The sequence below is a fragment of the Nyctibius grandis genome, chromosome 15 (assembly GCF_013368605.1).
Source record: "Nyctibius grandis isolate bNycGra1 chromosome 15, bNycGra1.pri, whole genome shotgun sequence".
NCBI classification, from domain to species: domain Eukaryota; kingdom Metazoa; phylum Chordata; class Aves; order Nyctibiiformes; family Nyctibiidae; genus Nyctibius; species Nyctibius grandis.
This window is the reverse complement of record NC_090672.1, coordinates 2,006,697-2,020,218: the sequence shown is the minus strand read 5'-3', so window position 1 is coordinate 2,020,218 and position 13,522 is coordinate 2,006,697.

Here is a 13,522-nt window from a genome sequence, read left to right as displayed (position 1 = left end):
CAGTGCTGTCTGCTGCCTGTCACTGTCTAGCATCGGCTGTCCCACGGCTACCTCATGTATTCACTAAATGACATATTTAACAATCGCATTCCCTAATAATTCCAATTCTCACTACTGGGAACAGCAACACCACTCTGATTTTTTTCACATAACCAAACAGCCTGGGCTATCTACAAAGCTGATTCTTTCAGAGCCTATTTACCCACATAATATTACAGTTTGCAGTTAGTTCTACCTTTTCTTTCTACCTGGTTTGTAGCAATATCAAAAAATGTTTTTCATTTCCTTTGTAGAATTTGTCTCCTTCCGAGGAACTCAACTTCTCCTTTATCATAATAATACTTTTCCTTAGTTCTGCTTTCTCTTCATCTCCCTGTTCTCTTTCTTGCTTTGTGAGGTTACGTCCTTAGCAGTATAATTTCTGTCTGAGAGACCCAGGGCAGGATTCATCCAACAGATTTAGATGTCTTCAATGCAAATATTTACTTCTGAGCTAGTTCAGATTCCCTTTATAGTTGACAGAAGCTCTAGGTATTTTAATGTACATTCATCTCATTCTTAGGTAGGCGTCTACGTTGGGGCAGATGAATCATGCTCCAGAAGTGTCTGTTCTCTCCCCTGGTTGTCAAGAGAGTCGAGGGTGACTTGCTCAGATGTTGTTTTCTACAACGAGCTGACATGAATCCCACTCTCTGTAGAGGAAACATGCTCAGCCCTGAAATGAGTATTCTGCTTCCCAAAACAATTACCAAATTATCCTCATAAGGTTTTGTTTTACCTCTAAGTCAGCTCATAGAGTCTCACAGTAGAAATTATTTTCTCATTGTCTGATCTGAATTTTAGATCTCAGTCTGACTAGGCTTTCTCGTCCATGTTTTTTTTTCACTTTCAGGTGCAGTAGAAAGTCCTACATCACTGGTCAGTGCTGAAATTAAAACTAAAGATTTAATTCCTGTTCAACATGATGGCCTGATCACTGGATACAGTTATAGCTTGAAAGCTTTCTGCATATAATTTTGTTGCTTCCTTTATCCTCTGTGATTTCTTTCTGCTTTGGTATTTTCATTCCTTCAGGCTTTTGTAAAACAACTGTTTTTTTGCAGGTATTATGCCTCTGTCCAAAAGCTGGCATTGTCTATGTTGTTCTTTTTTTTTAAAAAAAATATATATACAAACCTTTCTTCGGCTTGTCACAGGCTTCTCTAATTGTGTGTTGCTGTCTTGTCCTTGGAATATGCGCTTTTGATTTTTCTTTGCACACTCCTTGCATTTTGATAACTCAGTCAGCTGCAGCTTCATGGTCTTTCCCTCCCAAAGTTCTTAAGATGATCTGACACTGTCTTGCAACCAGGAAACTATTGCAGTTTTGCTAAATTTAAGTGAGCATTCAGTTTTCTAGGGTTAGATGCCCATTGTAATTGTCTCCAATTCAGAACTCCACAAAACTGGGACTCACTCTAGAGTCTGTTCTTTGCAATCTTTCCAATTGCTCACATGACACTTATCTTTCATACTGCTCTTCTTCAACTAACATAATTGTGCTTTGTTCATTTTTCAAGTATCTCCATTAATCTTCATGAAAAGACAAACTCTTACTTGAATTTCTTCCAATTATCTGCCACATTACTGGAGAGCATCAGCTGTACTTGTACCCTTAGGTTCTCTACTGTGCTCTTCTCTCACCATCCTTTCCTCTATTGTGTTTCTTTTGTGTGAACTTTTCTACTTTGACCTCCTTCCCGTGCCACGTTGGGGTCTGAGGTGAAGGTTAAGAATTTGAGTCAAACTGGAGAAGGAGGAATTTGTGAGGGAAGGAGAAATTCGTCGTGAATTGAAGATGCTCAAATGAAACAGTATGTCTCAACATCCTAGTGAGCCAGTTGCCTCTATGCAGCAGAGATGAAGAAAATCATGTACAGTGAGAAGGACTGGAGGTCACTGTCTTCAACAATAATAATTATTCCCCCTCCTCCCCACAAAGTCAATAACTTTTAGGGTATGTTAATAAATACCATCATGCAGTCTTTCACCTCATACTATTTTCTTTATGCGTATTTATTTAAGCAGTTATATAGTTTAACATACATTTACTAGGATTTTTAGTTTGTAAATTTTAATCACATTAACTTGTGCATCTTTAATTGATGACTTTTGTCAAGCTCACTTGAATACAAATTAAAATTCAATCAAAATACTTTAAACTAGGATTGTTAAATGTACTTTAAATTAACCAGATATGGGGAAAAATCTAGCTAAACTTGGTTTGTATTTAAAATGTATTTATCAAACAATTGCTGCATTGTTTGCAAAGATGTGTAACCAGACAGTTTCCAGTCACCATGTTCTTCAAAACTTGAGAACTAGTAGAAGTAATCCTTGGGCATCTATGCTCTTCTGCAGAGAAACTTGCTTTCTTTCTTGATAAACACCGCTGGCTTTGTCTGCTCTAGGAAATATTATGAAAACTTGGTCATTTCAGACCTCCCTGTGAGAGTCTCCTTCCTTCACCTGCACAAAGATAGCTCTCATTGACACCTCAGGTCCTTGGCTGCAAGGATTTATTGTGAGTTTTGTAAATATTTTTAATTTATTAAATTATAATATAATTACACCTTAGGGTTATGTGTCATAATTTTATTTAATAGCTTAAAAAAGATTTTTTTTTAAATGTTTCATACATGCAACACACAGAGAGTGGGATCCGTTCACCTAAGTTTAGCATTTGAAAAGATAAGGATAAAAGTCTAAGTCCACAGTTCAGGAGTCCTCTGTGGTCACAGGAAGGAGGCAGACTTAGAATCATAGAATCATTTTGGTTGGAAAGGACCTTTGCAATCATCAGGTCCAACCATTAACCCAGCGCTGCCAAGCCCACCACTAAACCATGTCCCTCAGCACCACATCTACATGGCTTTTAAATCCCTCCAGGGATGGGGACTCCACCACTGCCATGGGCAGCCTGTTCCAGTTCTTGACAACCCTTTCCGTGAAGAAATTTCTCCTGATCTCCAATCTAAACCTCCCCTGGTGCAACTTGAGGCCATTTCCTTTCATTCTGTCACTTGTCACCTGGGAGAAGAGACCGACCCCCACCTTGCTACACCCTCCTTTCAGGTAGCTGTAGAGAGCCAGAAGGTGTCTTAGCATTGTGCTGCCTAAAGAACATGGGAGAGAGCTTTTTTAATTACATGCTATAAACTGACAACAATTGTTAGGCTGCCAGCTGGGGGACATTTTTTCAAATGTAAAAATCTGGCCAGCATCATCTTGCCTATAAACAGGCCACGGCAACCTGATACAAAGCACTTTCTGAAGTGGAAAAGCGTCATCTACACATGACAGCCCCTGCAAGAGTTGTGTTTTAGAAAGTGTCCCTGCTTGCAGGAGACTGGAGGAAATGAAGTACTTTGTTCAGAATTACTGAGCTCTGCAGACTTTCCTTTGCACAAAAATCCCAATGCTTTCATCTAAACCTGCTCATGAAGGACTCCAGGTTTTGTCTTAAGAGGATTTATTTCTCGTAACACCTTGCACTCTCCATTTTTCACTTTCTTTGGGAATTCAAAGGAAGAAAATGTTTTGAAGGAGATACCAAGAAATTCTACTGGATAATTTTCGTGCTTAATTAGATGATAATGTCTTTTCCTCAGTGTGGCAACCTATGTTCTTTATCAAATGAGAAGCCTCTTCAAAAAGGTTAATTTGGGAATATTTTGTAATAAAGATGAATATTTGTATAATAAAATCAGTGTATCTGGTCCTGTGAGAGAGATATTTAATACATGAGTTTAGCAAGGTCACTTAATGCTGCAATTGCTTACTAAAATAAGGAGCCATCTATGTGTAAACATTAGTTATATTAATTGGGGAATTACTTAGTTATCTGACAGTGCTTAAGCAATTTTCTTACCAAATTCAGAAAGGCCAGAGAAACCTCTGCAAAGATAATTAAGATGAGACAATGCCTCCTTTAGCAATCATTCACAATTTAGACTTCCTTTAATAATTAATTATGCTCAGAAAGATTATTTTGAGAGCTGTTGGACTTTGCACATAACACAAGGGCCTAATTTAGTGTAGAACATCAACTGTCTGTTAAGATCTGATAGAAGTGAAGGCAGATCTCAGAAAACAGCATAACGTGGAAAAAGCCCCATTTTAAAGAAGTTCCAAGAATTTCTTGCAGAAACTTCTTAGAAGACAGCCCCAGAAATTGTGCTGAGGCAATGAAAATGGTGGCAGGAAGCGTTTCTAACATCTGTCTTGGAGATGTGTCCTCGGTGAGCTTATGAAGAAGGAACATAACATAAATGTCTCTGAAGATGCATGCGGCAAACTCCTGAGCATCCCTCAGCCTCCAGAGTGGATATCGCATCCTCCTCAGCCCTGCAAGCCTGGCTGGCTGCTGCAGAGAGCTGGGGAGGTGGGAGGAGGCAGGATGCGGGCACAGGGCAAACTTCACCTCCTGACCTTTCCAGCTCCCACTTCAGGGCCAGGGGCCAGAGGTCACTGCTGTGGAATTTGTGCCATTTTGCTTGTATTGGTTTCATTGGGATGTCACGATTTATGGTACCAGCAGCTCCTCTTCAGCAGTAAATTGCTTGGACAGGGAGGGAGCCGGCTTCCCCCTGGTGAAGGGGAGGCTGAGGGGAGATCTAAGAGCAGCACCACACTGCTCAACAGATGGCTATGGTGAGGACAGAGCTAGAGGGGCACAAGGAAGGGACAGGAGGTGGTGGTTACAGATTGCAGCCAGGGAAAGTCTTCACCACGACAGTGGTTAAGGGTAGGAATGCTTTACCCAGAGAGTCAGTGTAATCTCTCTCCATCCTTGAGAGTTTTCCAGATCCATGGCTGACCTGACCTAAGGCTGATCACCACCTTGCTCGGTGTGTGATGCTGGACTGGAGACCTTCAGCGATCCCTGCACACCAACACTTCCATGTTTCTATCATCCTTTCACAAGCATTGAAATAATTTGTGCCTATCCATCAGAGCATCCTTTCCAAGCTGGAAAGCTTTGCTCACCACACTCCTCTGCACTTCTTGTAAACCAGTGACAGTACAGACCGACCATAGAAATTTTGGTCAAATCTTGACACCTCTGGGGAGAGAGGGAAGGATTTCTGCTTCTCTTTAATACACAGAAGCACTGAGGCACAGAAAGATGAAGGTCATCTTTCCAAACAGTGACAAAGCCAGGAACCAAAACCAGGAGTCCTGCCTTCCCTGAGAGACAAGCCTCTGCTGGCAAAAGAAACAGGATCCAGATGTCCTGTCTTTGGAAGGATGCACCGTAAGCTACATTTTGTACACCAAATATCACATCACAATCAATTTCATTCTAATTAATTGCAGTCCAACAATTTTATGGTGGTCACTTCATGAAATCACTAAAAATACAACCTGGGCCAAATCTTTGCTCGAAGGTCCTAGTGACTGCGCTTGGTGGCTCTGCATCTTCCTTCATTATGCTGTGAAGCTCCTGGATGTTGGAAAGGTAGTGAACAGCCTGGCTCCCAAGGTAACATTTCCAAGTAATGCACTAGAAAGGGTCCCTTGAGGAGGAACAGCCTTGGCTGGGAGCTGCTGGCCCTGGGAGAGTCATGGACATTGCAGCTCTCATCCCTCATCCAAGGACGAATCCACTGTGAGTCCCTGCTGTGGGCAAGCAGCCATGCCGGAGGCAGTGCACCCCTTTGCAGAGGCCACTGGGTGAAGAGCGTAATGGTGTAGGCTTGTTCTCTAATAAGGAGGCAGTTTGTGGTGTCTGATAAGAACTACTTTGCAACAGAACATAATCTACTGTAACACTTTATTATGCCTAATGCAATGGGAGAGTAAACAGGGCTGACGAGAATTAAAATCAATTGCATTCTCTTCTCAATAGCGATATCAGTTTGTCGGTAATTACTTGTTTGTTGTCTTCATTGTGAATCCGAACAATTCCAAGGTTGTTAATGCTCTGAGAGAGAAAATGAAATTACATATTCAATTTATTCTGCGCAGAAACAAATTACCAAGAAGAAAAGAGGGGATTTATTTGCATTCCTGCGGTGGAGTTGGTGACATCCTCTGTGATGGAGCTGACTCCCCGCTCGGTCCCTGGGGACTTTGCAGTTGCCTCCCAGCTGTGGTGGGCTCCTGCCCGGGCAGGGGCAGCAGCTGGGCCCTTCACTGGTGCCCAGCTTGCTGGAGCTGTCTAGGACTGGGATCTGCATCCCTTGCCCCTTTTCTGCAGGGAGGAGAGGCTGTTTGGGTGTCCCTGCAAGCACGGTGCTGGTCTCTGACACAGTGCAGTGAAACCGGACTATACTGAAGTCACGGCGTGATATCCAAAGAGACACAGATGGGACTTTGTCCCAGACATGCTTTGTGATGTTCAGAGCAGCCCAAACCCACTCTCCATTACACTGGTGTCATGAAAAACATGTGGGGGTACAAGGATAAGGGAGAGTGTTTCTGCAATAAGGAATTTGAATTAGTTTAAGCTCTTTACTGCAGGAAATGGTTATCTTTAGCCAGTTAATTTCTACAATGCTTAAATTTATCTTTCTGCAAAGCTAACTTAAATATTAATGTGTTTTGCATTTCTAGTGCCTTTCATCTGATGATCTTAAATGTACCTCTGGAAGAAAAAGTGGTTGGGGGGCGTGGAGATTTCTTTTAACATCTTTTAGATGCTAAATCGTTAGGTGGACCTGCTTCCACTCAAAAACATGGAGGCTGTGTTTCACCCTCTTGGTGCCAAGGTCCAGCCTTAGCGAGCCTGTCTTATGGTCTGATGAGCAATGCAGAACAGAACATCTCAGCTGAGGAGGGCACAGCGCTTTAATAGCTCCTCTTATAATTAAATATGGATGTTACTTGAGCTGAGATGTAATTGAGTGAGACACCCAGTGGAAAAAGTGTCTGTTCCAGAGAGAAGGTCATTTGTTTGGTGGCCAGGAGCAGAGAGTTGGTCTGTAATAAGACTCAGCTTTGAACCTGTTTGGCAGGAAAATCAGCATACAGAGCAGTAAGAGACAGTCAGGGAGAGGGACATATATTCCTCTGGGAGGGAGAAAAGGTGTTAATGTGTCATAGAGCTCAGGGAAGGAGCTGGACACCAGCACACACGGGGCAGAAGGATGAGGAGTATGTTTATTAGGGGCAGTGTTGAGGAATGAACTCATAACACTCACCACCTACAAATGGGATGGGAGGAAGGTGACATGGTGCATTATTAAGAAAGGAGATGTCATTTCTGTGCTGGCAGAAAGGCTGTTCCTCTGGACAAGGCCCAACAGAGTTGGAGGGATGTGTATAGATGCAGGGGCAATGCTGAGTAAGAAGTGGGGCGTGGAGACTTTGCATCTCCCCAGATGGTGCAGCTGAGGTTGGACTGGGACTTGGCTACAGCGAAGTGGTGCCACTAGCTAGCTGTGCTAGCCAAGCTACTCCCAGTAGAGAGAAAAGCTTAGCCTGGCCCCTACACTGATGGCAGATGTGTGCCAATCACTGCTAAATCACACCCTCAGCCTCTTTTGCAATGGTCTATCTCCTGGACGTGTACTAATGCCCATGCTCTTGGGACTTGTGGATGGGTGTGGTTGCTCTTTGTATCCTCTCAGAGTGCAATGACTTGTGGCAGCTGATGATCCATTGACTAGCAGGGAGCCACTGACAGCCTGAGCCTTGTCAGGTGCTTACCTTGTTTGAGGAACAGCAAGCAGCACAACCCTGAGGTTTAAGTGGCTGTTAAAGCAAAGCAGCTGCAACACGTTGAGTCTGCTCCAGGCCCAGGGAAAATGACAAAAAGGGAACGCTTGCCAGAAAAGAATGCAGAACTAAGTGGGGAAAATACATTTTAATGAAATGCAAATATGTTTCCTTGCGTCTAGGAGAGAATTAAAAGCATAAATAAATAAATGAAAAGTGGGAGCAAGCATTTGGCACCAGACTTGAAACTGCTTAAAGGGACAGTCCCATCTCACGCTGCCTAGGCAGTCCCCTGCCTGTCCTCCTGCCACTGCACTTCACAGGACATCGGAGAAAAGGAGCAAACACTGCTACTGACTTTGCAGTTTGTTATATCTGTTGCCAGCACCACATTTCCGAGGGCTCTTTCTATCTGGGTTGAGCTTAGGTGACTCTAATGTTTGACTTAAAAACCTTGCTCAAGTAAATCTTGCAGACTCAAGTAGACAGAGGAAAAGCCAATGCACGTTCTCCCTCCCTGAGTTCACCCAGACATAGATGCTTCCAACACTGTTTGCTGCAGGTTTGACATGAGCCCTGCTCTGTGTTTTTGTGGTGCGTCATTAGCAGGGCTCTGTGCGGTTCCCCACCTCCATGCCATTCCCAGAAGGGCTTGGCAGGCACCGCAGATGAATCCATTTGTCCCCCTCTCTTTTATACGTATTTAGCCTCTTTCGCTCCCTGGACAGCAGACTGGCTCATGCACTGCCCATCCCTCTGCCCAAGCCTCATAACTCAGCCCCATGCAGATGGAGGCAGGATGCTCCTGTCCCCACCAGTTGCTCCCTGCTCTACCTGCCCAACAGCCTGGCTGCCTGGGGCAGGAGGCAAGGCAGGGGCTGGTGGGGGGAGAAATCCTCTCCTGCAGACTGGCAGGGGCTTGCTGCAAGCCAGAAGTGCTTATTTCTCCATGTAGCTCCTGCACAAATGTTTTGCCTCTTCTGCCCTGATTCAGCACTACCACAAGGCCCATGAGGTGCCTATCTGGAACTTTAGGCCCAAATAACTTTGGAAGTGTTATTTTCCTGGGCAGCATTATTCTCATTTAAGACTACCCAGTGAGCATAAAAATCTCTCATAATGATTTCCCCGTCAGCTGTTTCTTTTCAAGACCTTTTTCTCCTTCCTAGAAATGCATGACACACTACGGAAATTATGTAAAGCTCCTGTTCTCTGTGGCTATGAATAGTGGTTTCTATTCTGTGTTGGTTTATATTTGGGTTTTATAATCACAGTCATATTTTAAGTTTAACCAAGGCACGATTTCTCTAACAAGGGCAGCAAACAAAGAAAAGGCGTTTAAGCTGAGCAAACGAGTGTGCTAGTGTATCCTTCACTTTCTTAATGCTTCCCTGCTTCAAATTATTCCCTGCGCGTTCCAGTTAGACAACGTATACAAATGACTTGTAGGAGTTATTCACCCTCAAAACATAATAACACAGCAGGGCTGTGCTGCTCGTAGCTCCGTTCCTGCTCATTTCAGAGCAGCTACGCACTTTTGTGTGGAACTCTTGCCCATTTGTTCTTTATTAAAAAGAAAATTAGCATGAAACCCAGCTCTCCGCTTAATAGCCTCCAAAGCTGCCCAGCAAATACTTTTGTTAAACCAATACAAATCCCTGCTGTAATTCTGCTTTCCTAAATGGAAGAGGCGCATGGTGTAAATTTAAATGTTGACCGTGACCAGGGAGAAAACAAGGTAACTGTGCTCGGTGTTTGTGCGTTATTAGTGCGAAGCAAGACACGGCGCTCTGAGCTAATGGGAGCACGAAGGAAGCGAGGACTGGGGCTAGAAAATCACATCTTCCAGAGCATGCCCTTTCTGTTTAGGTTGCTGCGATTTTATGTGTGGGCAGCGAGCATTTTGTGGCACTTCAGAAGGGTTTTCATAGAATCATAGAACGGTTTGGACTGGAAGGGACCTTAAAGATCATCTAGTTCCAACCCCCTGCCACGGGCAGGGACACCTTCCACCAGACCAGGTTGCTCCAAGCCCCATCCAACCTGGCCTTGAACACTGACAGGGAGGGGGCAGCCACAGCTTCTCTGGGCAACCTGGGCCAGTGTCTCACCACCCTCACAGTAAAGAATTTCTTCCTAATATCTAATCTAAATCTCCCCTCTTTCAGTTTAAAACCATTCCCCCTCGTCCTGTCACTACTTGCCCTTGTCAAAAGCCCCTCTCCAGCTTTCCTGTAGCTCCTTCAGCTACTGGAAGGTGCTAGAAGGTCTCCCCGGAGCCTTCTCTTCTCCAGGCTGAAAAGCCCCAGCTCTCTCAGCCTGTCTCCAGAGCAGAGGGGCTCCAGCCCTCTGAGCGTCTTTGTGGCCTCCTCTGGACTCGCTTCAACAGCTCCATGTCCTTCTTCTGTTGGGGGCCCCAGAGCTGAACGTTTTGCTAGGTCTGCCATAAAAATGACCATTCTCCAGCAAATCAGCCTGTATACTGGTTAAGTCCATCTGTAGATATCTGAGTCTGGGCTAAAGGTTCATTGCACTGTGTGTCACCAGAAAAGGAAAACTTTAAACAGTCTTTCTGCACAGGCAAAAACTGGCCAGGGAGAACAGGGTATCAGTCTTGAAGCTAAAGCTACTCAGCTGCACCAAGGACGTCAGATTACCTGGGGTTATTTGATTCAGAAAATGGCTTGTGATGCTTCAGAAAGCCAGTGGGCTCCATGGCCTTGCATGCCCATAGGAGCTTCAAGGCTCAGGTTTGCCCTAGCCACTGAGGGAATAGAAATGCTCTTTATTTTTTGAATCCTAGATAAATGTCTTCTACCCACAGCTTGTAGGACAGAGAGTAAGTGTCCACTTCAAAGAGTCTGGGCATTTTTGCTGTGAATTTCAGTTCTATAAGGAACTGGTTTTTGAAAGAACAACAATTTAATGAAAAACTACTTTCATCAAGGTTTTGTTCTTTCTATTTTTGCCATAAGGAAATTCAAAATCTGAGAAAGAACTTTGTGTTTTCTTTGGCCAAAGTTTAAAGCCAAATGGGATTTAATTGTGCTTTTTCTGATGGTTTTGGTCAGAAAGTGACAAGGTACCTTCTTCATTAAAAGTGAATTTTCGTCTGGGCCTTGGGAGGACTCACTCTTTTTAATTATACTTTTACAAGGATATGTCTCTCAGAACCTAATTCTGCATATTAGTGCTGACAGGAGACAAAGCACTCTCCTGCTTTATGTTGGATTTTCTGCTGTGGCATGGTCAGATAAATCCCTTTATAAGTCAGTGCCCAGACAAGTTGTCTGTCTTCCTCTTGCCTTGACACAAAGTTGACAGTGGATCTTTGAAAAGCCATTTTGGAAGGTCGATGAAACTATTCCTCATTTCTCTTCCCTGGTGTAAGGGCAACCTTTGCCCTGAGACGAGACCTTGGAGGTCAAGTGTTGTCCTGAACACATCTGCCTCTGCATTCTCCTGGGCTCAGGATGTTGACCTTGCTTCTGCCAAGTGCTAAGATCTGCAAGTGTTGCTAAATGTAGAGACTGCACCAGCTGGATTCGGAGCAGGAACGTGGGAGCTCATGGAGGGAGGGCAAGGGCCAAGGTGATTAACTAAGGAGGATTAACTAAGAGAAGGAGCTCCTTCTCCTCATGCTTGGCTCACACACAGCTCAGCTTCTTCTTCACTGGAGACTTGTCCTAGTGGCAGGTTTTGACATGCACAAAAGACCAGACAAGCTGTGACGATGCAGTGGTGAGAATGAGAAATGGGTAGGCAGGGACATGTCATCTTCTCTCCCTGCTGCCAGCATGGCAAGGGGCTGAGATTCCCTGTCTGCTGCTGGGTCCTGCAGTTGTCTCTGGACCCTGAGATCCAGCTGTGTGGGGGTCCTGTACATGAAGGAAGAATGGGGCAGAAGGTGTCTGTCTCTCGAGAGACACAGAGCACAATTTGTCAGGAGCTGTTGGAGTAAGTCCAGAGGAGGCCACGAAGATGCTCAGAGGGCTGGAGCCCCTCTGCTATGGAGACAGGCTGAGAGAGTTGGGGCTGTTCAGCCTGGAGAAGAGAAGGCTCCGGGGAGACCTTCTAGCACCTTCCAGTAGCTGAAGGGGCTACAGGAAAGCTGGAGAGGGGCTTTTTACAAGGGCAAGTAGTGATAGGACGAGGGGGAACAGTTTTAAACTGAAAGAGGGTAGATTGAGATGAGATATGAGGAAGAAATTCTTTCCTGTGAGGGTGGTGAGACACTGGAAACCTGCCCCCCCGGCATGTGGCTGTCCCCTCCCTGTCAGTGTTCAAGGCCAGGTTGGATGGGGCTTGGAGCAGCCTGGTCTAGTGGAAGGTGTCCCTGCCCGTGGCAGGGGGTTGGGACTAGATGATCTTTAAGGTCCCTTCCAACCCAAACCATTCTGTGATTCTATGTTTCTATGTTGTAACTCAGCAGGGAAAACGAACGAGCAGTTGCCTTAAGGGTTGTGTCAATTACAAGTCTCCAAGTGTCACCATTCTCTACCAAAGGCACCTAATCAGAGGAGAATGCTGAATATGTGTTTTTAGATACCTTGTTTTGGGTTTTGCAGAGAGCTGGGTGCACTTTAATTAATAGGTTTATTAGATAAAGAGAGCCAGCATTTCCTGCAAGTCCCAGGTCTGCCCAGGGAAGTCAGCAGGTGACGGGGCAGCTGGAGTCTGGGCAGCCCAAAGTTATGTCATGGCAACTTCTCTGTTCCAGACCTTCCTCTGTAGTGTAGCTCGGCTACTGCAGATGTGGCAGGAGCATGGAGAGAGACAGATGGATATGGTGATGGCAGGTGGCAGGTTGTTTCATTGCCCCTTTGGGCTGAAGCTCTTCTAGCTGGTTCTTTCTGTCTGAATACACAAGGCACAGGAGGAGAAATCCCCACTGCACAGTTTCAAGCCTGACATGTCAGGCAAGAAGATCCCATTTGGGGCCATAAAAATGTTGAGCATTGAGGATGTGGCAGAAAATCAAGTTGTGTTGCATGTGGGAAGGCACTGTCCCAGCAAATACAGGGACACGAAAATTTATTGCTACCTTTATTCTGCTGGTTCTGAGCACTGCAGCCTTGGCTGAGATTCCTGAACCCTCATTAGGAAAAGGTCTCTGCCTGAGTTTCAGCCACTTCCCACTTGCCCAGTATGTCCCACAAAGCCTTTGAGGGCAGCACATCCAACATCAGAGAGATGCAGACCTTTCTAATGCACATGAAGGTCCCACCTGCCCTCGTATTTGCTGCAGGTCTCAGAGGTACCCCCACTGGCACAGGTGTGACCTGTGATTCTGCTTCAGCTCTGACTGTTAATAGAGGCTCAAGCTGGGCAAACTGTCAGTAGCTTGCCTGTGTCTCTGTATTTACTGACTCGAAACCACAAGGGCAGAAAATGTTCCCTATAGTCCTTCACAACAGGCAGGGGAGCTCACAGCGATAGCTGCTATCAGGGAGTGAAGAATGTGATCACCAAACACATTTCTGCTCATTATTTCTGTGCTTTTTGTACTGTAGCAGACGGATCTTCATTAATGTGAATGCAAGTTTTAGGGTGTAGCTGCTTTCTTTGTTAAAACTGCTATTCCGGTAACCCCAGATGTTTTATAGAGATTTACAGGAAAATGACTGAGAAATATAATGGCAAATAAAGATGCCTTTAACTAGACAATAGGAATGTCTTTCCTGCTCTTGAAAGGCCGTGTACAGCAAGTGGGAAGTGGATCCCAAGTGGCTCTGGGTTAGGTTGAGTAACTGGATAGGGAAGGTAAATCACAGCTGGACAGGTATCTCCAGGATGAGCCCAAAATCCTCCCCAGAAAATC